Here is a 26,431-nt window from a genome sequence, read left to right on the forward strand (position 1 = left end):
AGGCAATGGTTACTGAAGCATCTCATTGTCTATCCTCTAGCAGCCATATTCACGTTGATGGTGCCTGGGATTCTTTTATTTCCAAAATGCAAGTTGTGATTAGAGCTTATGGCAAGTCTTACATGAAGACTCTAAGGGAAACCATTGCTTAGCCCAAATCCACTTGTCAAGATCTCACTGAACTCAGCGATCGCAAGACAACGAGCCTTTACAAATAAAGGTTGCTCTTCCAAAGAATTTTTCAAAAGTTTACATTAGGGGAGAATCAAAACAGAAATTTGCAGAGTGCTTCTGCCTGATGGATCATGGACTACTTCATGGTCACAGCTTGCTTCTATTTGTGTGCATCATTTCTCTCAGCAATTTGGCTCTGCAGCTCCTCCCTTGATTTTGCTTGCACGAAATTTACTGTTGCAACATGTTTCTCCTATCATTTCCCCTACTCAAGCTTTGGAATTGGAGGAACCCTTTACCGAGAGGAACTATCCGATGCGATCAAATCATGTGGCAGATGGAAATCTCCAGGATGGGATGGTTTAACAGTCGAGTTTTTTCTAGAATATTGGCCTCTTTTGAAGCATACATTGCTATATATGGTGAATGTTGCATGGCAAAATCAGAAAATGCCGGACACATGGAAGAGAGGTCTTGTTAAACTCCTTCCCAAAAAACAAATTTGTGAGTCTTTGGCAGATTGGAGACCTATCACTCTTATGCCCGTAATTTACAAAGTCACTACCAAAATGATTGTTGATCGGCTAAAGGGGTTTTTACATGATGGGTTGTATCCTGCTCAATATGGCTTTGTCCCCCGTAGGCATATCACAGATAACATTGCTAATGCCTACATTGGAATTGAATATGCCAAATACACACAGCAGGATGTTTTGTTATTGCAAGTTGATATTGCCAAAGCCTTTGATACTGTTCAATGGGATTTTATTTCATCGACTATGCAGGCATTGGGTTTTGGCACAAAAATGCAGCAACTCATCACATGGCTATATCAAGATAGTAAAGCTGCCTGCATACTTTCAGGGGATATTTCTCCATCCTGGACTCTTGGTTGTTCTATCAGGCAAGGATGTCCCCTGAGTGCTTTACTTTTTGCCATAGCCACTCATCCACTACTTCAATATCTGGATCACCTCTTGGACACTGACCAGCTGCACGGTTTGGAGATTCTTGGCAGTCATAGCATGATTGCTCAGGCATATGCTGATGATTCATTCTTTACTCCAAAAAATACTCGGGCTGATCTGTCCATGATTATGCACGCTCTTTCTACATATGGATTGGCTATTGGCCTTCGGGTAAATTTTCAGAAATCAAAATTGCTGCCGTTACATGGACAGGAATGGCACAACCTTCTGTGGCCTAGGGAAATTGTCCCCGCTTCTTAATTCATTCGACATCTCGGTTATCCTCTAGGCTAGGGACTCACCCGTTCATAACAAACTGATTGGGTGCTAGTAAAGTTAAGGGCAAAACTTGAATATTGGAAGCTTGCAACTTGGCCATTACATGTTCGTTTGTGAATCACACAATCCATTTTGATAGCATACATACAATTTTATCTGCCTCTCACTATGTTCACTAAGGCAGATCTGGTTTCATTTATGTAAGCTATCATGGAAATTTTTTGGTGTTCAAAACATGGCAAGAAAAGGCTCAGATTACTCTCTATGCATTGTCTCTATTCTCCAAAGATGCACGGGGGTCTGAACATTCTCAATATTCAAATGCATTTACTTGCTCACAGAGGGAAAATCATGATACAATTTATGCAAGGAGATCAGCCTTGGGCTTTCATGATCCACTCTCTCTTATTACATCTTCATACATCTGCCTTTGGGAATTGGCAGCCTACTCAGTGGGATTTTTTATTTGGCTCTATCCAAGGCAAGATCAGAGGCTGTGCCCTTTTGTCTCTCATCTGCTTCTTGATTGGAAACACATCTTATGCCACTTGGAATGGCATGGCAGGGACTCTCTGTCGGGCAACTCTTTGAGGGTAGAGAATATTTTTTGGTCTACAGTATTCCACCCTCCTTTGGCCATACAAGAACCCAGACGTTCTTATTTTCTCTCCTTCAAAGGCATTTCATCTATGGCGGATGTACTTCAGGATGATGGCACAATTTTATCTTTTTCTATGGCTGCTCGCAAATATGGCTTGGGAGCTCATTATCGTCCTTTATGGCATAAAATTTTAGCTCCAACTGTACTTGCCGGTACCTCATTTGGAACTTCAGAATCGGCTTGAGGATTGGATTTTACGCTCTCCTTCCTTATACGCCCATCCTTTGAAGCTCTCACATATCACAGTGTCATCTCTGTATAAAGTGTTATTAGCTCCACCTTGGATTTCTCACCAAGCAAATATTGTTTGGCATATGGATCGTTCAATGAAGTGGTGGAGAAAAAGGCTGCATCTCCTTTGGCATTACAAAATCCCTCTTCGACAACAGCTTTTCCTATGGCGAGTTCTCCTTGGCATTTTTCCATCCGGATAGTTACTCGCACATAGACATATTGCTTCAGCTGTTTGTCACATATGCCAGCACTCTACTGAATCGGTGCTTCACATTTTTTGGTTCTGTCCACATTGCTCTCATCCGACAGAGGCTTCGAGCGTGATTTCCTACTGTTACTTTTGGCAGATTTTTCTGGTTGTTTGGTTTTCATCCACAAAGACAGAGTTTTGATTTATTTTTTGTATGGGTGTGCTATTGGACCCTATGGACTTTATGGATGGACAGAAATCATAGAGTCTTTGGTGATCCACTATTTTCATCCTTTCTTTTTTTCAAACGCTCTCTGCAATAATCATTCTATGATTGTTTTCAGACTCGTTTCATTGATCAGGATGTGTATACAGCTTATACTGAGATCTTTAATTGAGTAGTAGCTACTTCGTTTTTGAAGTAACTATGAATGTAATTATTTTCCAGCAATAAAAGATTTCTTCCCACACAAAAAAAAAAAAGTGTGTGTGTGTGTGTGTGTGAAGAGAGAGAGAGAGAGAGAGAGAGAGAGAAGTGGGCCAGGGTCTAAACAAAAGGGAGGAGGTGTAGGAAGTGTGTGTGTATGTGTGTGTGTGTGGGGAGAGAAACATAGGAATTGTGTGTGTGTGTGTGTGTGTGTGTGTGTGTGTGTGTGTGTGTGTGTAGAAGGCATTACAACACCCGTTTCCATAGTGAAGAGAAAATAATTTAAAGTAGGAATGAGAAATGTTTAATGACAAACTTTAAAATAAATAGAAAATCCACTATGAATGAAGTAGCATCACTAGAGGGTGAACATTTTTTTATGAAAAAAGGAAATGTGAGAAGTAGAGCTTTGATAAGTCGTTGTGGTAGCATCATTTTTATTGAAGAGGGGGATCTACCTACTTGCCACCATCCAACAAGCAAAATAGTAAGAACTAGTTTTGACTTTAGTTGGGAAGACAGGTGTCATAAACACCCCTCCCTTGTTATTGGAGTCACAATAAAAATCAACACTTGGCCATACACTTATCAAGCTTAAATGTAAAAACAAGATTTTGTTAGGGTAACACGATCAATATAGCGGTTAAAGAGAGAAATTAAGAACCTTTGTAGGGGGGGGAAATAATTAATGTAAAATAAAGGGGGTTAAAAAAAGGGGGGAAGGGGGGGGGTTAATACAATTTAATAGAAAAAGAGGGGGGGGTTAATGTAAAGGGGTGTGGAGGGTGAGTAAAGATGGAAAGTTTAAAAGTATGGTTTAAGGAGAAAGGGATTTAAATAAGGGGGTTTAGAAGAGGTTAAAAAGAGAAAAAACTAAATAAAGGTAAGCTAAAAGAAGAAAGAATGATTAAAAAGGGATAAGGGAAGAAAGAAGAAGGGGTTAGAAGTGTTAGACAAGCCTTACGACCATGGAAAAATTACAATTAAACAAGCATTTGAACCATGGAAGGTGGGAGGTACCATATTAAACTAAGCATTAGAAGAAGGTTTAGATTATTTAGAGTGATATAGGTAGTAGAGGTAAAGAGTAGTGGAAGGGATACATAGAATGAGGGAAGTATGATAGAGTAATAGGTGGGGGAGAAGAAAAAATATATATGATAGGAAGGGGAGGGGTAGATAGTTTAAAGAGATAAAAATAAGGGGTTAAGTGAAAAAGAGAGGGGGGGGGGGGGGGGGGAATAACGTAATGAGAGAGTTTTAAAAGAGAAAAAAAGGGGGGGTTTGAGAGGTGTTTAAAGGAGTAGGGGGGTGTTAGAGTTTAAAAAGGTAGAAGAAGAAAAGGACATGCGAGTCATGGTTTAAGAAGGTCGTGGAAGGTGCACGAGGGCTGAGATGTATTGGCGAGAGTGACTGGATGACCGCAAATCAAAGGGAAGATGTTGGCCAACAATGTGACACAACAACAAAGGTAGCGGCCCATGGGCACGGCACAGCAGCAGAGGTAGCAGTCGCCGTAGCACAGAGCGAAGGATAGTATGTACTAGGTACCTTGAAAGGATTGTGAGGGGGCCCGTAAAGGGTTTAAATACATTCACGATAGTAGTCGTTGGTATGTCAGGGAGGTCAAGGGTTATTAATGAAGTCAGGAGACCGAGGGCGTGACAGTCAAGGAAGCGTGGGAGATCAAGGATTTTGAGAGGTCTTGAAAAAAGCATGGTGTGAATTGCGTGAGTCAAACTGCGAATTGTGGATTAGTTTTGTAAGTAGCTAGGGGTTAGTTTAGGGTTGAAGTAAGGGATTAGTTTAGGGGAAGTAGTTACTTCTCCAAAAGGGGGTTTGCATTCCAAACGATCTCTTGTAAAAGGCGGAGGTTCAACAAGTAGAAGATAGTAGTTAGGGGGTTGGAGAGAGAGAGAGAGAGAGAGAGAGAGAGAGAGAGAGAGAGAGAGAGAGAGAGAGAAGCGAGGGAGAGAATAGAACATAGTTTTTTAGAAAGCGAGTAAAGAGGGGAGTTTAGGGAGAGTTTGGCTAGTTGGGGACTCTATTATGTAGAAAGGAGAGTACTTATAGTTTTTAGGGAGTGTAGTTAGGGTAATGGAGTGTGAAAGTAGAGAGCAAATTGGTATGATTACATGGTTGGGAGATCGAGTAGAGAGAGATAAAGAGGGAGATAGCATAGAAAGAGATAGAGAGAGGTTAGAGAGAGGAATAGTGAGGGGGGAGAGAGAGAGAGAGAGAGAGAGAGAGAGATGAGGGGGGTGGGGGGGTTAGAGAGAGGAAAAAGTAAAGATAAATAAGAGAAAATTAAGAGAAATTAAGAAAAAATAATTGAGAAAAACAAAAAAACAAATTAGAGAATAAGAGAAAAATTAGGAGAAAGTTTAAGAACTTAGGAGAAAATTTTAAGAGGAAACTAGATACTTAGAACAAATTAGAGAAAAAGAGGAAATTTTAAGAAGAAATTAGGGGAAAATAGGGGATAATTAGGAAAATTTAAGGAAATGAAAACTAGGAAAAAAGGGGGGGGATTAGGCAAAATGTAAACAAGGTGGGGATCCCACTATGGCCCTGCCTTTTGGAGTGTCATTATAAGTTCAAGTTTAAATAGCTCAATAAATATTTTGAATAACTTGTGAAAGGAAACGATAGGTGCAAATTGGAAGGAAAGGAAAAGAGAAAAAGCAAGTGAAGGTGAAGGAATATCAGGAAAGGTACATGAGTGAAAGAGAGGAGAGAAAAGAGGTGAAAAGGTGTATGTGTGTGTGTGTGTGGTGGATGGGCCATTAAATAAAAGTGGGGATGAGTGCCTATTTTGGCAAAAGTAATATAAATGTGGTGTCATACAAGAGACAAAGAGAGCCTCCATCTTTAGAGAGAGATACCTAACAAAAGACAAAAGATTTAGGATAAAAGACAAAAAAACATTTAGCACCTCCACAAGCAAACAAAAACCTTAAACCCTAAACACATTAGAAGTTGTTAAACTTCTACTAACCCACATTTAAGCCTCATACTAACCATAATTTAAAAGGTCAGATTGAACATATGAACTAACTTCAAAACTATGGCCCTAATTAGCAACTCACTAACCAAGTCATCCCATAGGACCCTTGCAAGGCCAAAAATTAGGTGAAAACTTTAAGAAGAAAATTAGAAAAAGTAGGAAAAATAAAGGAGAGAATTGGGCAGAAAATAGGAAAAATGGGGAAATTAGGAAATAGTAGGGAAAATTAGGAGGGAGAAAAGAAGGGAACTTAGGGGGAGGGATAATAGAAACAATTATGAGAAACCAATGAAAACTAAAGAGGTGGTAGAGTGGGACAAATTGGGAGGTTTTAGGGGGGGGAATTTAGGAGAAAGAGAGGGGAGAGAAGGGTAAAGAGAGTGAGAAAAAAAATTCTAGAGAGAGAAAAAGGGGGAAAGGCAGTTTTAAAGGAATTTCAAAGGAATATAAAGGGCAGAAAGAATAATTAGTGTGGTCAAGAGGAAAAAAGGAAAAGTGTGTGTGTGTGTGTGTGTACCCACCTTTGCCCCAGTAGGATACAATAGACTAGGTGAGACAATAAATCATCACCTAGTGTGATGACCTACTATCTACCCAAAAAGGTAAAGAAGTAATGAGAAGTGCCAATTTAAGGAATGGAAAATATGTACTTGAGTAAGGTAGGTAAAAATTTAGCAGTGTGGAAGCAAATAGATTAAGTTAAGGTTTTAATAAAAGCAATAATAAACAAGGAGAGGAAAGTGGGCAATTCTGGCATTTGTTTAGGTTTGAAGAGTCCTTAAAAAGGTAAAAATAAAAAAGGTAAGTGGAGTGAAATAGTGTTTACTCATAAGAGCAATAAAAAAGGCCAGGGCCATGATGCCTTAAATGTATTGGTTAGGAGACGGGAGTGAGTGTCGGAGTGGGTCCTTGATTCGGAGTGGGAGTTAGAGTTGTTGAGGGTCTTTGATTGGAGGGAGACATCCTAAGAATGTTTCTGAAAGGAAAAAGGGAGAAAAGGACAACCAAGTTAGATCAGGGAGTCAAAAGGCCAAAAAAAGGCCTTGATGACTTCAAGGTCCTATGTGCAACCGTCCAAAGTTGTAGGGGAAAGCGTGTGTGTGTAGAAGACATTACAACACCCCTTTCCATAATGAAGAGAAAACAATTTAAAGTAGGAATGAGAAATTTTTAATGACAAACTTTAAAATAAATAGAAAATCCACTATGAATGAAGTAGCATCACTAAGGGTGAACATTTTTTAATGAAAAAAGAAAATGTGAGAAGTCAAGCTTTGATAAGTCTTTGGTAGCATCATTTTTATTGAAGAGGGGAATCTGCCTGCCTGCGAGTCATGGTTTGAAGAAGGTCGTGGAAGGTGCACGAGGGCCGAGATGTACTGGGTGAGAGTGACTAGTCGACCACAAATCAAAGGGAAGAGGTTGGCCAACAATGTGACACAACAACAATGGTAGCGGCTCATGGGCACAACACAACACAGAGGGGGCAGTAGCCTCAGCATAGAGCGAAGGACAATAGGTACTAGGTAGCTTGAGAGGATTGTAGGGGGTCCGTAAAGGGTTTAAATAGATTCGTGGTAGTAGTCGACAGTACGTTAGGGAGGCAAGGGTTATTAATGAAGTGAGGAATTCGAGGGCGTGACAGTCGGGGAAGCATGGGAGATCAAGGATTCCGAGAGGTCTTGAAAAAAGCGTGGCCTAAATTGCAGGAGTCAAACTACGAATTGCGAGTTAGTTTTGTAAGTAGTTAGGGTTAGTTTGGGGTTGAAGTTAGGGATTAGTTTAGGGGAAGTAGTTAGATAGTAGTTAGGGTGTTAGAGAGAGAGAGAGAGAGAGAGCAGCGAGGGAGAGAATAGAACATAGTTTTTGAGAAAGCGAGTAAAGAGGGGAGTTTAGGGAGAGTTTGGTTCGTTGGGGACTCTAATATGGGGAAAGGAGAGTACTTATAGTTTTCAAGGAGTGTAGTTAGGGTAATGGAGTGTGAAAATAGAGAGCAAATTGGTATGATTAGATGGTTGGGAGATAGGGTAGAGAGAGATAAAGAGGGAGATAGCATAGAAAAAGATAGAGAGGGATTAGAGAGAGGAATAGTGAGGGTAGAGAGAGAGAGGAGAGGGGGTTAGAGAGAGAAAAAAGTAAAGATTAATAAGAGAAAATTAAGAGAGATTAAGAAAAAATAACTGAAAAAAATAAAAAGACAAAATAGAGAATAAGAGAAAAATTAGAAGAAAATTAGAAACTGGGAGAAAATAACTTAGGAGAAAATTTTAAGAGGAAACTAGATACTTAGAACAAATTAGAGAAAAAGAATAAAATTTAAGAAGAAATTAGGGAAAAATAGCAGATAACTATGAAATTTTAAGGAAAAGAAAACTAGGAAAAAAGGGGGGGGAGATTAGGCAAAATGTAAAAAATTGTGAGAAAACTTTAAGAAGAAAATTAGAAAAAGCAGGAAAAATAAAGGAGAGAATTGGGTGGAAAAATGGGGGAATTAGGAAAGAGTAGGGAAAATTAGGAGGGAGAAAATAAGGGAACTTCGGGGGAGGGAGAATAGAAACAATTAGGAGAAACCAGTGAAAACTAAAGAGGTGGTAGGGTGGGACAAATTGGGAGGTTTTAGGGGGGGAAATTTAGGAGAAAGAGAGGGGAGAGAAGGGTAAAAGAGAAAAAAAAAATTATAGAGAGAGAGAAAGGGGGAAAGGCAGTTTTGAAGGAATTTCAAAGGAATATAAAGGGCATAAATAATCATTAGTATGGTTAAGAGGAAAAAAGGAAAAGTGTGTGTGTGTGTGTGTGTGTGTGTGTGTGGAAGACTTGACAACACCCCTTTGCATATTGAAATGGCTAGAGAGTGAAGCTGGAGAATGGAATAGAAAGAGAAACTTATTGCATTAAAGGAAAAGCTTGAACAAGTAGGTGAACCCCTAAATTTTACCAAGCAATGGGCAAATTTATAAAAATGATTTTGCACAAACTGCATAAAAGCAGAGCTTGGACAAGTCCTAGCAAGCATCACTTTTATTGAAGACGGGAGTCTGCATACCTGCCACCATCCAACAAGCAAAACAGTAAGAACCAATTTTAACTTTAGTTGGGAAGACAGATGTCATAAACAGTCCTCGCTTGTTATCAGAGTCACAATAAATTTTAACACTTGGCCATACACTTATCAAGCTTAATGTAAATACAAGATTGTTTTGGTAGAAGAATGAGTTTAGAGGTTATAGAGAGAGAAATATTGAACCTTTGTAGAAGGAGGGGGGGTTGGGGGGGGGTAGGTGAGAAGAGTATGGAAGGGGAGGGGTTTATGGAAGAAGTATGGAGGAGGTATAGTGATGCTAGAAGGTATAGTTATTAAACAACCAAGCCAAATTGAGTTTAAAATAGAGGGAATTTTAATTAATAGAAAGAAAAAGGGAAAAAAAGGGGGGAATTAATGTAAAATAATGGGGGGGGAAGGGGGGAATTAAGGTAAAAGATGTGGAGGGAAATTGAACTAATGAAGAAGGAAGTTTAAGTGTAAAGGTAATTAAGAAGAAAGGAATTTAAACAAAAGAGGGGGGGGGTAGAAGAGGACAATATAATTGATTAAAAAGAAATAATCTAAATAAAGGTAAGCCAAAAAGAAAAAATAAAAATAATTAAATGGGCTAAGGAAGTAAAAGAGAGTTAATTGAAAGTGGGGAAAGGGGGTTTAATTTAAAAAGGTTAAAGAAAGAAATTAAGCAAGGATATAAGAATGAAACTGGGGGGTTAACATAGGGATATGAGAGGGGGAATGGTATAGGTGCTTGGAGAGAGGGAGGGGGGAGAGGGCAGGGGGGGAGAGAATAACACATGGCAAAAAGGTAACAATGACCTCAAAGTCCATAACGTGCTGGTTGGAGAAATTGCAAGACAGTTCGATGGTGAAATGGAGGCAACCCGAATAACAAGAAAACAACCAAACGTCAAGGAGTGCTCAAGGAGTAGTCCATAAAAATCATAGAAGCTTGTGAGAAGAGAAGAGCAAGGCACACTACAATTGAGGCACCAAGACTTAGAACACAAGAAGGACGTCCGAACACACGAGTAGGGGGAACGAAGGTCGATGAGTTGATGGCGGACTAAGCACCTTGTGCAGAGGAGGGAGCCAGAAGCAGAGACTGCTCTTGTTGCATAGTATAGACACTATAGAGGCCAGGGGAGTTTGCACCATTGAGGAGGTGACAATAAAGCATGTGGGGAGCAAGGTTGCACCAATGTGCAATAAAGGAGGCAAACGAGCAGTAAAGTGTGAGGAAAGGGGGCAATAGACAAGTATTGTGAATAGGGGAGTAAGGGGATTTTAGAGGTTTGTGAGGGGTACGTAAGGCGAGCGAGGGTTTAAATAGAAGGGAAGTAAGAAGGAAGGTCATATGGGAAAATAGATGGAGCGGCAATCCCATGGGGATTTAGACAGCCAGGGTCGAGAGGTCAGGTGGGATTGGTAGAGTTAGGTTTAGGGAGAGCCATAGTGAATATATTGTGTAATTAAGGAAACAGTTGTAATAATATGAAATATTTTTACAAATTAGGAGAAAATAGCAATTTTTTTAGGAAGATAAGGAGAAAATAAGGAAACTGAGAAAATTTAAGAAAAGAAAATAACAAGAAATAAATAAGGAAAATTTAAAGAAATAAATAATAAATTGAGTAATTAGGGGAAGAGAAGGGAAAAAGTAGAAAAAAATAAGAAAGTTAAAATAAAGAATATGAAAAAATAAGGGAAATTTAAGAAAATAAAGAGATTGAGAAAAAATTAATAATGAAAATTTTAAAAATTAAGGAAAATAACTGGAGAGTAAGAACAAATAAGGGTAGTTAGGGAAAATTTAGAAAAACATTAGAGTGAGAAACAAAGAGAGAGGGGGAAGGCGGGAGAGAGACAGAGAGAGAGACAGAGAGAGACATTTACATGATTTGAAAACCCATGCTTCTAGAGGTTTGTATGATTTAAAAACCTATGATTCCAAGGCTTTTACTCAAGATACTTGAATTCAATTTATGCTCCTAACTTGGAAATTGTGTAAAATAAATGAAAAGCCCAAAGTATGGTTGTCCTCTTTCCTTCTTGTACTTTACAATATCACATGTAAAGATAGCTTCAAGATACTTGTGGTTGCCTTTGATACCGTCTTGATACCATTCAATATACCTAAATCAGTGAGTTGATTGAAAAATATTAAAGTATACGAGAATCTCAAAAAAGACAATGATTGGGGCTTTTGGGAGACATTCTTTCAATTATTCTGGTTTGTGATGTTGGGTGGATAGACTACAATCCACGAGTTGCTTCTAGATTATTATTCTTGATGTCACTAATCAACTAATGTGTACTTTAGTGTCACATTTTATAGTTGTTGGTCTTTTTAAGCTATAGAGCATAATTATCAAACATATAGAGCTTTTAGTGCTTTTTCTTTGCCAACAAAAGTAGTTTTTTAAGATGGGAAGATCACCCTCTTATCAACCTTTTCTTTGAATAGCAATAGCTTGCTTCATAGTACATGTGGGGGAAAAAAAAGCGTTTTGCTTGCTCTATTGGAAATTTTTGTTATGACATACTTGATTTCTTAGGAACACAATGTGACTTATGCACATAGATATAGGTGTACATACAGACGTTTACAACACACATACATACATACGTAAGTGCGTACGTATGAATGTACATACATATCTATAAGCATGCATACATACACACACACATACATATATACACACATGCATACATTCATACGTACATATGTACATACATAAATACATGCATGCGCACACATGCTCATTCATACATATATAAATACACACATACATGCATATGTGCATGCACGTGCACGTGTGCACAAACACACACACACTTCACACACATATATGTAGAGTGAGAGAGAGAAAGAGAGAGAGAGAGAGAGAGAGAGAGAGAGAGAGGGAGGGAGGGAGGGAGGGAGGGAGGGGGAGAGAGAGAGAGAGAGAGAGAGAGAGAGAGAGAGAGAGAGAGAGAGAAGAAGAAGAAGAAGAAGAAGAAGAATATATTATCGTCCTCTGAAGACCAAAACCGGCCTATGGGACCTGAGCAATACAATATCACAAGTACATGAAAGCTCCTCCCGAAGATGGGAGGGTGGAAAGAGAAACCACCTTCTAGGATTCAGGTGGATTCCTATGCTTGAAGAGCTTATACACAAATGTTCCTAAAGCTGAAGGTGACCCTTTATGCAGCAAATCAGCCAGTTTGTTATGTCCCTCAAGGAGGTGATTGAACTCTTCCCTAATGTGTGCATAGTGAGGGCATATCATTACCATGTGTTCTTCTGTTTCAACCATACCTTGATCACATAGTTGGCATATTCTACTCTCCCTTGGCATCTTTTTCCATCCCCCTGTTTCTATTTGCAGCTGGTGTGATCAAGGTATGGTTGAAACAGAAGAACACATGGTAATGATATGCCCTCACTATGCACACATTAGGGAAGAGTTCAATCACCTCCTTGAGGGACATAACAAACTGGCTGATTTGCTGCATAAAGGGTCACCTTCAGCTTTAGGAACATTTGTGTATAAGCTCTTCAAGCATAGGAATCCACCTGAATCCTAGAAGGTGGTTTCTCTTTCCACCCTCCCATCTTCGGGCGGAGCTTTCATGTACTTGTGATATTGTATTGCTCAGGTCCCATAGGCCGGTTTTGGTCTTCAGAGGACGATAATATATTCTTCTTCTTCTTCTTCTTCTCTCTCTCTCTCTCTCTCTCTCTCTCTCTCTCTCTCTCTCTCTCTTCTTCAGAGAGAGAGACAGAGAGAGAGAGATTAACTCTATGAAGAACAAGTTGGGGTTAAGGAGAATGTCCTTGGTGAATGCCTTTTATATAGGCATTCATCATCATAAGAGCCAAAATAGATAAGACCTAAGCAGCATGGACGATAAAAGGGAGCCCCTTTAGGGCCAAAGATCATTCCACTAATACAAATTTTTAGGAGATTAGGAGTATGGAACACAATCACAACTCTAGAGTTAGGAAGCATTTTGGTTATAATGTACCAATTTGTAGCATTTTTACTCCATTAAAACCAGGGAGGATGCATTAGTGCAAATGTTGTTGTGTAGGATTTTGGTTATTAATAATGCTTTTACTCCATGAAAACCAAGATCCACATGTTATTTACTGTATCATTCACGGTCTATTCATATCCCCATAAATTTTAGTGAATGAATTCTAGTACATCTCTAGATCTTGTTGTCTTGTTGTAGAATCTAGCTCTTCCCTATTTGCTAAAACAATATGCTTAACAAAGGTTTCCATGAATTTGAGTTGGGTTACAACAATGCCCATGTTGATTCGTGGTATGAATTCTTGGTGAAAGCCTTATATACATATTCATTAAAAGGCGACCTTTTAGTGGCGATATATAGTTTGATTGTACCAATTAATAATGTTATGAAGTTATTTAAACAAAGGAGAATGCATGAATGCAAATGTTGTTGATGAAATTCAAAAATGATGTGTCACGTAAGATTTTGGGTTCTCCTATGCACAATGCTTGATTTTAAAGTAAACTCCTACTTAAAGCTTGCACAAAAGGAAATGAAGAGATTGGCATCATTTTGGTATGACCATTCTTGTATCTTTAGAGATTTCATTTATGCTTGAACACAAAAACTCATCCAAATTCTTTGAATTTAATTGCTAAATGTATCTTTGAATTTAATTGCTAAAGGCATCTTTTTCTAAGCGTTTAATTTTGACAATTCAAGCCCTTCGCATCTTACTTTTAAAAAGTGTAAGAGATTAAGGTGTCCTAATTCATTATATCCCTTGTAGCACATGGAACAAAAAATATTTGGTCTAAGATATTTACCCTTTCTATGAACACGAATCTTAATAAAAAAAGGACTCCCAAAGTCATAGTGGACATCATGACCACAACACGTGTTTGGATGTTGTAGTTCCAAATATTGGAACATGGAGTCATGTGAAAAATGCGAATGAGATTGCCCCTTTACTAGGATCATTGTGAAGGACTAGCATATAAGAAAACAAGTCTACAATGATTTGTGCAAATGTGTGTGCGTATGTGTGCAAACATGTGCATGTGCACATACATGTGCATGCATGTATGTTTGCACAAACACGTGCATACATCCATGTATGTGCATGAGATAGCCCCGCTCTTGAGATCATTGTCGAGGATGGTGGGGGACTTCAATATAAGAGCATAAGTGCATAATAAATCATTCTAGTGTGTTTGTGCGTGCACGTGCACACGTGTGTGTATGCATGTGCACACACGCGAGGGGGTGTGCCCATGCACATGAATGCTTGCGCATAAGTGTGCACACACACATGTGCACGAGCATAATTGCATGCCTACAAGCATGTGTGCACGTGCACATGTAAATGCATACATTTGTGCATATGCAACACACACATGTGGCATGCATGCATGCGTGTGTGCACACATGTGCACGTGCATATGCCTAGGCATGCACACATTAACATACGCACGTGAGCCTGCACATGCATGCTTGTTTGGTTGTCCATGTGCGAGATAGAGAGAGAGAGAGAGAGAGAGAGAGAGGCTTCATATGTGACCTTGGAAATATGCCTTTATGAACAAAATGTAGTTGAAGATAGAAACTTGACATGTGTATCATATATACAAAAGTCACACACACAGTTTTCCTCTTCCCCTTGACTTAAAAATATATTATTTTCAAGGTACTCTTGGTATCTTAAGATAGCGTTGATGCTTGAGGTACTCAAAAATAACAATAAGGTATGGGTACATGAGAATATTGAAAATGCAATGATTGGGGTATATGGGGACATGCCGGTATCAATTTCTGTTATAGTTCAGTCCATCATTTTCTTGTAGTTTATCATTGTTGACAATTTAAAATATTTTTTGAGTACTTTAGTATCCCATCTCACAAGTTAAGACTTGCTTAATTACTTACATTACAAAGCATCACATTAGATATGCGGTGTTTCTAATGTCTTTTAGGGAGCAAGTGAATCATGATTTTCAATAAACTCATAGAGTGTCTTCTTTCAACAACGTTTGCTAGGGAACACCCTTTTATGAAGCTCAATTCTTTCTTTAATATCTATAGTGTGACTTAAAGTGAGGTCATGGTAGTTGGTTTGCTTTGCCAGGAGCACTTCTAAGTGCTATATTAATGGTGTGCTTTGCTAAGGGCTTCCTCATTATGAGACCTTGGAGGTAAATAATGATTAGGCAATTCTTCTCAAATCATCACAAATCAAGTGACAAATATCAACTGGTCAAATTTACACGCCACCACTTGCAAAAGCACCCTCACTATGGATGTCAACCAACATGGATCTATATCAAATTTTGACCATTGTTTGACCCTTGTAGCAAAGCAAGAATCCATATCAAGGCCAACACACCAAACCAAACATATTAGTAGAAGACAAAGTGGTTTATTAGTAGCCATGATGAGGAGAATGAGATACAAGGGTCTCTTGATTTTGATTTAAACAAGTCACCAATGCCACATGATAAATTGTCAATAGTTGACAACTAATTTTTCTTGGTGTGGGATTCACCCCTTTTGCCCCATTTCATATTTATATTGTGGCATCTCGAACAAAAGCATACGTGAGCTTTTTTGTAGGCTCGTGCTAGTTTCCGTTCTCATTGATTTTTAGAATGTCATATGACTCATCTATGAATCTCTCCCTAGATTGAGCCAAGTTTATATCGCATTCATTCAAGGTAACACCATCTTCTCAATGATAAGGAACAAACTATTGTGTGAGCTACCCCCCCCCCCCCCCCTCTCTCTCTCTCTATCTATATCTATCTATATATCTACTTTGGATTTATGTCCAGATACTTGGTTGAGCTTCTCCAAATATTACAATACTTGAACACGGATTGGGCTCCCTTGTATAAATCCTAATGGTGAAGTGTTAGTATTTGAAACCCTATTACTAAGTGTATATAGCTTATTCACAAAGACAAGGATCAACCTAACTTGATCCTTTTATTTTTATAGTTTTGCAAGAGTGGTGTATTCACCCCCAAAATAAGAAAATAAAAATGGAAAAAAGAACAATATATTTTTAACAATGAACATCCTCTTCTAAAACCGTCATTCTTCCAAGACCATCATGTATTTAAATAGCATAAAGCCCCTCCAACAACATCATCATCTTACCTCCTATCTTTCTCTTATACCAATTGCTGTAGGCATTTTATAGTCACATCTCTTACCTTTCTTTTAGATTAAATGTTCATGAAAACCTTGATTCTTTTTGTTCTCATTCATTTGTTCCTTACAAATAGAAGACATATTTATTGTTTTCTTGGTGTAAACCATGTTTTCTATCTACTATAGTTGGTCTCTGAAGATATTTGGTTCCATAGAATAATGAGTATCATGCTTTTGGAAATTAAAGTGCACCTCATAACCATAATTAAGCATAGAACAAGAAACAAGCCATATACTTCTAGAGTAGTTACGACAAAACCACTGCCAATTGCTAAGAGAATTGGTGATGCATTGGTGTCCATGCTGGGTATCTTGCAAAAATGTGCTATGGCTTATGGCACGAGTCTGAAGTTGTAGTACTATGGCCCGAATTGCTTCGTAGATCTTTGCCATTCATGAAAAGGGCTGCAAAACTAAAATTCACAATGGAGAATTTGATATTTATCCTTAGTTGTGCGAGACTAGAGAGTTTATGCAATTGTGTACGTTAGATTGAATTCTGGAAAAATCGATCGAATTGAAATAGCAGTGGGCGTTTGGGCTGTTAGAGAGGTAGTGACCCAAGATGCGAGAGAGTGTGTGGTAAGGTAATGCAGAATGTAATGTGATGGTGCATGCATGGAGGGGAAGGGGTGTGACGTGGAGGGGTTAGCAATATGATTAAGCTTTCAAAGCCATCGCCATAGCCAAACCTTCCAGCAGACTTCTTCTTCTTCTTGTGCTTGTTTTGGGAAGGTCGACCGTCTTTGATTCAGCCCTCGCTTTTTCCTCGCCCTCTCCACGCGTTTTCCCTTCCTTCTCCCCATTGATGCGTTACTGTGAACCGCGACGCGGAGGCTATTCTTTGGTGCGCGCGTCATCGTATCAGCATTGCGATTTCCGCGCCCTGGATGAACTGACGGCGAAGGATTCACGATCCACGGGAGCCCAGCGTTCTGCTACCTTTAAGGCAGCGGTTCATACCTCCCCGCCCCCTTTGATCGTTCAATACATTTGTCGAATACCCGGTTGGTGACTCTTGTAAGGAACGAATAGTGCGGAGGTTTCGGTGTATGGCAAGCCCAGCAATTCTGTGAGCAAAGAATTGAAGGAGGATCAAGACTTTCATTCGAACGTAGAAGGAGCAGAAACAGGTGCAATCGTGGTCTAAAGTTTTGCTAGAAGGAAGCCTTTTGTTCATTCTCTGCTGATCACTAGGTACACCTGCCAGTAATCATTCCCACATCTCTTCTGTCAGAATAAACGAATTTACAGCTGTTGAGTCCTGAAAACATCTCGATTGACTGTTCGAGCGTTCGTTGGGCCTGTGTGAACTCCAGATCGTGTTAGGCCAGCAGCCCTTGACCTGAGAATTGGTGTTTAAATGCCTTCAGAATGGTCACTTTAGCCATTACTGCCGGGACATTTTCTGTTAGAGTTAGTTTCATAGACTCCTCGAGAAAGACTGCAGCTCCGGCAAAGGATTTCTAAGTCTTTCCTCTAATGGGTTCAGCACGTAATGCCAAGGTCGTGGTCGACGCTTTCGCAGCCTATTGTCACTAAAACGTAGCGTACCGTGAAGCAGCTACTGTTTGTAATCTGTATTATAGTTTACAAAATGTTTTAGTCTTTTTCTCTACGTGTCCTCTGGTCTCCCTTGCTTTTGACAGATAATGGTATTGTGCTGTTCATTAAATTTGCCCTGCTGAGATCACATTAACCTGCAACATAAATGCAAGTCTAGCAATATTTTGAAGACGTAAATCTTCTATTCTTGTATGCAGCACTCTGGTGAGGCTTGCTTTCCCCTGTTGCTCGATGCGTCGTTTAGAGTCTCTACTGGTCCAGTATGGCACAAAATGCTTTTGTACTCCTCGGCTGGATTGACCAGCCTCCGGGTCTCAAGATCCTCCTCCTCTGTTCAATGCTATGAGATACGGTTGTTCTGTCCTATTCACACTTAAGGTTTCTGGATGGCATAATTCGCTGCATGTGATCCACGCTCTCGTAACTTTTATCACACCCTTTAAAATGTCATGCTTGATGCTTTTCATGACGGTGCCTACAAAGGGACGATGATCTAAAAGATGGGTTCTCTTGTACGATGCTTTCTGGTAAGTACCTTTTGACCCTCATGTGGTTTCAATAATGACACTTGAAACGCACTTGGGTGGGAGCTCCATCTGACATGCGACTCACTTTCTGGATATTTTTGTGGAGATTATAATACCTATTGGCCAGTTATGTGTTGGTGTTACCCTCCAACGAGGCATAGTGTGCTTGTGGAGACACTAACACTCCTTTAATTTCGTTGCTTCGCTTGGGCATACCGCATGTTCTTGTGGGCCAATTGCAAAAAGAGCTTCTAACTTCTCCAGGGCATGTCTTGTTTGCTGATTTTTTAACAGCCTCAGCTGGTGCTGAAGGCATCTCTAGCTTGTATCCATACATGACCTCAAACGGGCTCATCCCCATATGTATAATCTATTATAACAAATTATGCTAGTCCAGGCCATTTATCTCAAGGTCTCTGTTTGCCTTGCCCCATTTGTGTATCCTCTTAGACTTTTCGTCAACTTAGGATGCTATGCTGTACTTGGAGTGTAATACTCTGCCCAATGTTTTATATTTCATGCAGAAAAGGATCCATGAACTTGCACGAGGAGACCCACGGTGCTTAAACATGTGAACAATGAATTTCCAGACAAGCTGGGAAGTTGGCCACCGTAATGAGATTGATTGATAAGCATGTCAACCACCACGTATCTTTGGCCCTCTTTGTCGAAGGTAGCATTGTGATGAAAGTCCATTGTCCCCTCCCCTTTTGGATGGGCAACAACTGTGACAAACCAGCCGGAGGTTTGTTATCTACTTAGGTTTTTGGCAGGTATTTTGAGACCTTCACCACATTTCTTCCGACATGTTCCCAATGAAAAAACTCTTCTTCAAAACAAACAAGCCTCACTTTGTGAGATTGGGTGTATTTGGCTTTTGAAGATTATAGACTCTACTTGACCTGGCTGTATGTTGTCCTGACTCCGGTGTATCTTGCCATCAGAGAAGAATGCATTCTGTGAAAACCAACAGGATAATTCTAACACTTGGATGCTGCAATTCTGAAAATATGGCTGTTGCCCTCAAATTGTAACATGCGGGGATCTTCCTAACTATAGTACACTGCTTTATATATACTGCTGGCATAAATGCCCTGACTACTGTTGTACATGGGTGCCAAATCGGCATACAAACTGAACTGTACTACTCCCCTAACTGCGACGAGGGAGATGGAGCTATGCGGCTGAACCACGACACCAAAACCTCGACCATAGGATGGCTGAAAATGCTGCTGGAGGCTGGGATCTGTGTGCTGAAATGAGGGCCAAGGCTCCCTTTACATAGGGGCTGGAAGGGCCTGTTTTGGCCGACCCAACCAGCACTAACTGGCCGACCAGCCAGCCGACCTGGAGGGTGTTGAGGCTGCCTATAAAATGCACCTCCGGCAGCCCACTTACAATGCCTGTTGCTTCCCTTTGGAGGCCCCAAAACCTGCCACATATGGTGTAGGGAGCTGCGATTGGCAGACAACGTAGCCAGTTGTCACTGCAACCTGGGCTTGACCTCTGGTGCATGTGACACAAATTCTACATGTACTCATAAATGTGCCTAAATGGAAATCAAGGCTTACCACACAATTCTTAAGATGCTTTCTCATGCAACCTGACTTGTCACTCAACGTAAGCAAATGCATGTAATAGAAGATAATTACTGCCAGAAAGAGAAAGTGGAAGTGTTGTTAGAGGCAAATAAATTGTCGAGGCATATCAAAATAGTGCTAATGAATCTAATGCAAGCTCCAGTTGTCTCATATTTAATCTCAAAATCGGATCACCTTTATTTGTTGTGCAAAGTCTGCTGACAAGGTTAAGCAAAAATTCAAGACTTTGGTTTTGACAATTCCAAATTTTAGTCAAAAGAATGGGTTACTAAGATTTGTTGAAATCTGCTTTGGAGTCTACACTCAGATGTGATCTGGAGGTCCAGAAGTTTTTGTGATAATGGAGGATAGCAAAGGTTCCTTAGATTGTGCTGACCAGCTACACTGAGAGGGATGAGGATGTAAGGAGCCACTCTGAGACAGAATGTGGAGCAGTTGAAAACACTGACTGGCATGTTAGCATAGAAATTCAATGGACACTGATTTGGTTGGTACTTTCTGGCTTGTTGCAGCAGTAAGCATCATGAGGAAACAAAACTAGGGTACATTTTTTCTTTGCATATGCATGTTGAATCAGCTGCACGGTTTGGTGACATACTTTGTTCGGGTGGAGGGTTAAACCCTTCTGAACAAACAAAAGGGCAGTTATTGTGGCAGAGGCATTTGGAGCATTTTGCTTCTGTTGAAGATGTTGGTAGAAAGGACCCCTTGGCGATTGAGACATTGACTAAAGCTATTGGCTTGATGAGCCTTTCCAAGAAGGATCATAGACATGATGCTAAACAATTTTGTCAAACTTTGTGTAAGGGACTAGGAGATTAGGAGAACAGGAGGGATTACGGATGACTTGGTTAATTCAGGAGTCAAACCTGCATGGAGCTCTATACGAGCTTGTTTTTGGAGACAGCTGGGAGTTATTCTAGAGTTTCTTGAATAAGCCAATGTGTGGAGATCTAAGTGGAGAAGCGACAGGGATTTTAAGGATTGAAGTTGTGAATATTGTTGGATGTTGAACGAGTCGAAAATGGGTTGAAACCAACCCATGATGCTTAGTGCTTTGCCGGTATTTGGTATGCTCCTAGCTCTTGAGGGGGTGATGGGATGGACTTTGGGAAACTGACGAGGCTCCCCCTTCTGCGGAGCTTCAAGCTCCTGGATGACTACTGAGGTTGTCCCTGTAGTTTGTTGTTCATCAAGCTCCTCAATGACTACTGAGGTTGTTGAAGCTGTTGTTGAGCCACTTGACGTGGCTCCTGCTGTTAGAAGCTTCTGGTAATGCGGGCAATCTTTCTTATTATGGCCCGGCACATGACAATGGAAGCATCGATTCTCCTTGGCATAGAGTGCTCGTGTGGCTGTATCCAAGTACCCGCCATAGCCATTGCTATCTTTCGCCATCCAGCTCTTCTTCTGCTGCCCATTCCCACCATCACCTAGTGTGGAATCTTGGGACTTCTTACTGTTGACCTGCTTGGATCCTTGACCCTTGTGCATGAGCTCAAATTCTGAGCAAGCTCATATGAACACTCGTAATCCTGTGGCCTGAAACTTCTGACATACAACTGGATGTGTGTACACAGCCCATGGAGAAATTTGCTCAGCTTCAGACTGTCCTCCAACTGCAACTGTATAAACACCTGAGTGAACTTATTGGCATAATGATTCACCGTCTCGGTGTCTCCCTGGCGTAGCTCGTAGAACTGACTTTGGAGCCTGTCCAAGTACTGCGGTGGCAGGAACCGTGATCGAAGATCTTTCACGAATTCCGTCCAGCTATAGAGAGGTGTCTCCTCGTCTGCATCATAGTGGTCCTTCTGCCACTTGAGCCACCTGGTGATTGCCTCGTCTGTGAGGTGCATGGATGCTAGGATGCACCGCTCATTGTCCTTCGTAGGCATCACTGAAAAATAACTTTCGAACTGATTGAGCCATGAAGTCAACACTAAAGGTTCTTGCTTACCATCGTACCGTGTGAAGTTGAGATTCCCTGGAAAAGAAGGCTTGGCTGGAGGTGGAAGTCTCTCCTTTTCTCCCCCCTCTGGTCGAAGTAGAGAAATGAGAAGCTGCCGATCCCGTTCTTCCTTCTCTTCTCGAGCAATACGTTCTTGGAGCTCCTTGGCCTCTTGAGCCTCGTGGTCTCGGAGTTCCCTGGCTTCTCGAGCCTCTCGATCGCGTTCTTCTTTGGCTTCTCGAGCCTCTTGATCGCGTTCTTCTTTGGCCTCTCGAGCTAGCCTTTCGTGCTCTCTGGCGGCCTGCTCATGATCTTCCCACATCGCCTGAAGCTGGGTCACGTGGGTGAAGAGAGCCTCGGATTGTTGTTGCTGCATCTGCATCATAGCCTGCAACATGGTTGTCATCGCAGACATGGAAGTGTCTACAGGATTTTGTGGTGGGGGTGGTGGTTGAGGCATTGAACCCTCACCTCCCCCGGTGTTGGACTGCTCACTAGTGCTCATGGTGTCCTTGCTGGATCTTGTTTGGACCATAAAACAATAGAGCTGTCGCTAAATTGACCCTCCCTATCTCAGGAAAGAAAACTAAAGCTCTGATACCAATGTAGCGGAAGATAGACTATCCTCACTCTCTCTCCTGCCCAATACTAACTGCAACTGTAAGATGATGCACTCAATACACAAAGTGAGCTGTGGATGTGAGTGAGAGAATCAGAGGGAGAGAATGTAGTGGACCTCCGAAGAGGAAAATGATGCAACTGAATAATGAATGCCCAAAGGGCTGAAAACAACTGTATGGAGGGACTGAAACCCTCAATTCAAAACTAGAAGACTAGACTACCTAGAGGAGGTGAATCCTCACTAGATCCCTGAAGAGGTTGAGGCTACCCTGCTGGTCTGCTGCGGGGAGGCGTGACTCTTGTTGCTATGAAGGCTTGAAGGCGTGAGGAGTGGATGATGAATGAGGGCCAAAGGCTGCCCTTTTATAGGCTGATAGGTCAGCTTGGCCGACTTGGTCAATGCCGACCGTTGACCTGGTCGGCTGGTCAACGCCTACCGTTGACCAGGTCCGTAAAAAAAGCCAACGTTGACAAAAAGACAAAAAGTCAACGCGTTGACTTTTAGCCAAAAAGTCAACTCTGTGTTCTTAGACCTGCGATGACGTGGCGCTGACTGCCTGTTGATTGTGTGCTGATTGCTGATTGCACAGGGCTGCCTGAATGGTTGTATGGACGTCTACTGGCCGTTGACTTGGCTACTTGCGCTAGCACTAGCTAGCATGGCCACGGGCGTGTGGATGTTCGTGACACACAATGTGTTGTTGAGAGGGGGTGTTGGTGTAGACTAAGGGATGCTTGCTGTAGCAACCTCATGCAGCAGAAGGATTACTCAGTTCTCTCCAATTTCTCACTCAGATAGTGTGCAGTTAAGCTTAGATATGAACCCACAATAAATTGAAATGAACAACAGAAAATGATGGCAAAGTACCTTAGCCAATCTCTTTATGTGTAAGGAAAACTTGCCCAAAAGGGCTTGCAAACATCTAGTAGATACTGGTCAAAGATTAGCCTGGAATGGCTTTGTCAAACAGAGCACAATGGGGCGTGATTTGTACTCTTGTCTTGCCTTAAGGGCTTTAGTGGGATGTGGATGAGGGCCAAAGGGCCTCTATTTACTTCTAAGTGTACCCCTCCTTCATAAGGCAGGCCAACCTAGATAGGGCCGACCCTGGTCTGTACAGACCCGACTTGGGTATGTTGTGGCCAACCTGTAGGCTGACCAGTTCTATCATGATCTAGGGTGGCTGAACCCCCTTGCTGCCTCTGCCATGCTTATAAATAGGCCCATAGACTGACCAAATCTGGCTGCCATTTGTCAGCAGCAGGTTCTTCAAAGAGTCCTTTCCTTCCTTGGGCTTGTTGTCTTTGCTCGTTTTCTTCTTTTGGTCAACCTTCTTAGTTCTAGTCCTTGCCTGTGTGTCTAGGTTTTCTGCAGTAGAAACAAGTCCTCTTCGTTTTCTCCACTGTCGTTAGATTGCCCTTGGAATTGCTATTTCCTTTCGGCTTCCCCTTGCTGGATTTTCCCTTACCACCTTTCGCTTTAGCCGTAAATGCCTTTGGTGAAACATTTCCAGGATGACCACATTTCTACAATAAAGCTCTCATGTCTCACCACTAGTGGTCAATTTTCCAAATGAATGTGAAGTTTACTTTGTCGAACGGAGAGTTACAAGAAGGTCTACGTGGAGTAGCCACTAGCCACGTGGAGCTTTGTGGGGGCTGAAACAGGCCCAAAGAGCATGGTACCAAAGACTTGATGACTACTTTTATTTGATTGGTTTATGTCATAACCCATTAGGCACTATCTTGTACAAGGGACAAGATCTTGCTCATTACCTTGTAAGTTGAGATGATAGATTTGGGGTGAGTCCACTATTTTCTTAGAATAGAAGTTTGGCCGAAGCACAACAGCATGTTCATTTCCTAGGATAAGTATTGTGAGGAGCTCTACTCGGCTCGACAAGAGAGGCACCAACAGCTATGGATGTTGGGTTCAAGGTGAGCAACGAGGATACATCTCAGCTGATCGTTGCAACTTTGTATCCAAGGTTGCTTGGTAGTTACCTTCACCGAACCAATACCTGACCTGATATTCAAATTGGATTACTTTGTCAATTTTCTTTAGAGTCAAGGGATAGCGCTGCAAAGTAGGATTGAGAGTAGTGATGACGTCGGCGGGGATATCAGTAGCCAGTCCGTGCTATGCTTGATGGAGTTTATGGTTTTCAACCTTTGGAGTGACTATCAAGAGATTGAAATGGCACTATATGTTGTGTTTTTAGAGGATGAGTTTGGGCATATTCCTGGATTCATATAAATATATGTTCCCACAGTACTTTAGATTCTTTCCATCTTAAGTGTCCTATGAACTAGATTGTCTAAGCATTTTTGCCTAGAAATGCTTGTTTGGGGGGGTCTAAAATGAAATCGTATAGTCTTTACAAGTAAGAGAATGTGGATAAGTTTTTAATTAGCCTTCTCCTTTAGTGCTAGCCTTTGTCACCACTGAGTTTGCCCTTCACCTCTGGAGTGGTGGTGGAAGCTCAGTACAAAGAGCTTTGTATAAATTGATGCTCAAGGATGTTTGGGTGTGTGGATATGTAAATGTGAGCATATATGCACCATTGGGCATTGGTGACATTGGTGGGAATGTCATAGTAGCTTGTCCCTGCTATGCGTGATGGAGTTTATGGTTTTCAATCTTATGAGTGACTATTGTGAAATTGAAACTGCACTATGTTGTGTTTTTAGAGGATGAGTTTGGGAATGTTCCCGGATTCATCTAGGTATATGCTTCTGCCGTATTAGCGGACATGCAAATTTCACCTTGTGAAGTTTTCGTCCAAGTGCGGTCTATTGGTATTGCGATAATTCTTTCTATCTTAAATGGTGCGTTGCCCTATCAGCTAGATTTAGAGTTAGATGCTCATTTGGGAGAGACTAAAATGAAATCATTTAGACTTCACAAGAAGTTGTAGCTTGAATGAAGAGATTTGGACTACTTTATGATTAGACTTCTGCTTTAGTGCCAGCCTTCGTCATGGCTGAGTTTGCCCTTCACCTTCGGAGTGCCGACAGAAACTCAGTACGAAGACTTTGTATAAATGGATGCTCAAGTATGTGTGGGTGTGTGGATTTGTATGTGTGAGAGCATACTTTTATACTATGGTCTACACCCACTGTTGGGCGCTGATGACGTCAGTGGGGATGTCATAGTAGCTAGTCCCTGCTATGCGTGATGGAGTTTATGGTTTTCAATCTTATGAGTGACTATCATGAGATTGAAACTGCACTATGTTGTGTTTTTAGAGGATGAGTTTGGGGATGTTTCTGGATTCATCTAGGTATATAGTAGCTTGTCCCTGTGTGATGGAGTTTATGGTTTTCAACATTGATATTGAAACAGTACTATGTGTTGGGTTTCAGAGGATGAGTTTGGGCATGTTCCTGGATCATCTAGATATATATTGAGAGTAGTGGGGCATTTGAAGGATAAATGCAATGATGGTATCAGTTATAGCTAAAGTCTGGAACTGGTCGATCTTGTGCCTTGCATTGAGATGGGGATTGAGATTCACGACATTCAACTTCGGGTCATTGTCTCATAAGTGTTGTTTGATGGCTCAGGAAGAAACAGCCTTTAGTAGCGTTTTCTTTCATAGAGGCAGTATACAGAGCAGCATATATGGCTGGATGTGAATTCTCTAGCTTAGATGGATACTTGAGGATATGGATGTTTCCAGGAGAATGCTATGGCAATCATGTCGACAATCAGAGCAAATAACCTGGTGTACCATGCATAGACCGAGCACATTGATGTACATGACCATTTTATCTAGGAGCCGATCAAGGACAAAGAGGTGGAGCAGATTTATTGCCCATCTTCAGAGAAAGTTTCCAATATGTTCACCAAGGCTCTTCACAAAAAGCAAATGGAGCACCTCATACAACACTTGAGCATGGGCCCAGAGTTGAGTCAATGAGAGAGGGTGTTGGAAGTCAATGTCCCACCTATGGGGCACAACGGCAG

The 26,431-nt window shown here is 41.1% G+C and overlaps 1 protein-coding gene across 3 annotated transcripts in view; it reads left to right on the forward strand.

Annotated features, from left to right (window-relative positions):
- The first annotated feature begins 16,902 nt into the window (after positions 1 to 16,902).
- The window catches only part of LOC147899039 (uncharacterized), a 62,297-nt gene continuing 52,768 nt past the window's right edge, over positions 16,903 to 26,431 (forward strand). For 2 of the 3 annotated variants that reach the window (XM_087378003.1, XM_087378005.1), the window contains exon 1: positions 16,903 to 17,328. The gene's annotated coding sequence lies outside the window, so the exon portion shown is untranslated. Of the gene's footprint in view, positions 17,393 to 26,431 lie in introns of all 3 variants that reach the window. The other variant, XM_087378004.1, reaches the window with a different exon arrangement.

Source organism: Dipteris shenzhenensis, chromosome 8, assembly GCF_047967505.1.
Source record: "Dipteris shenzhenensis isolate YYH24624 ecotype China chromosome 8, Dip_SZ_1.0, whole genome shotgun sequence".
Lineage (NCBI taxonomy): Eukaryota > Viridiplantae > Streptophyta > Polypodiopsida > Gleicheniales > Dipteridaceae > Dipteris > Dipteris shenzhenensis.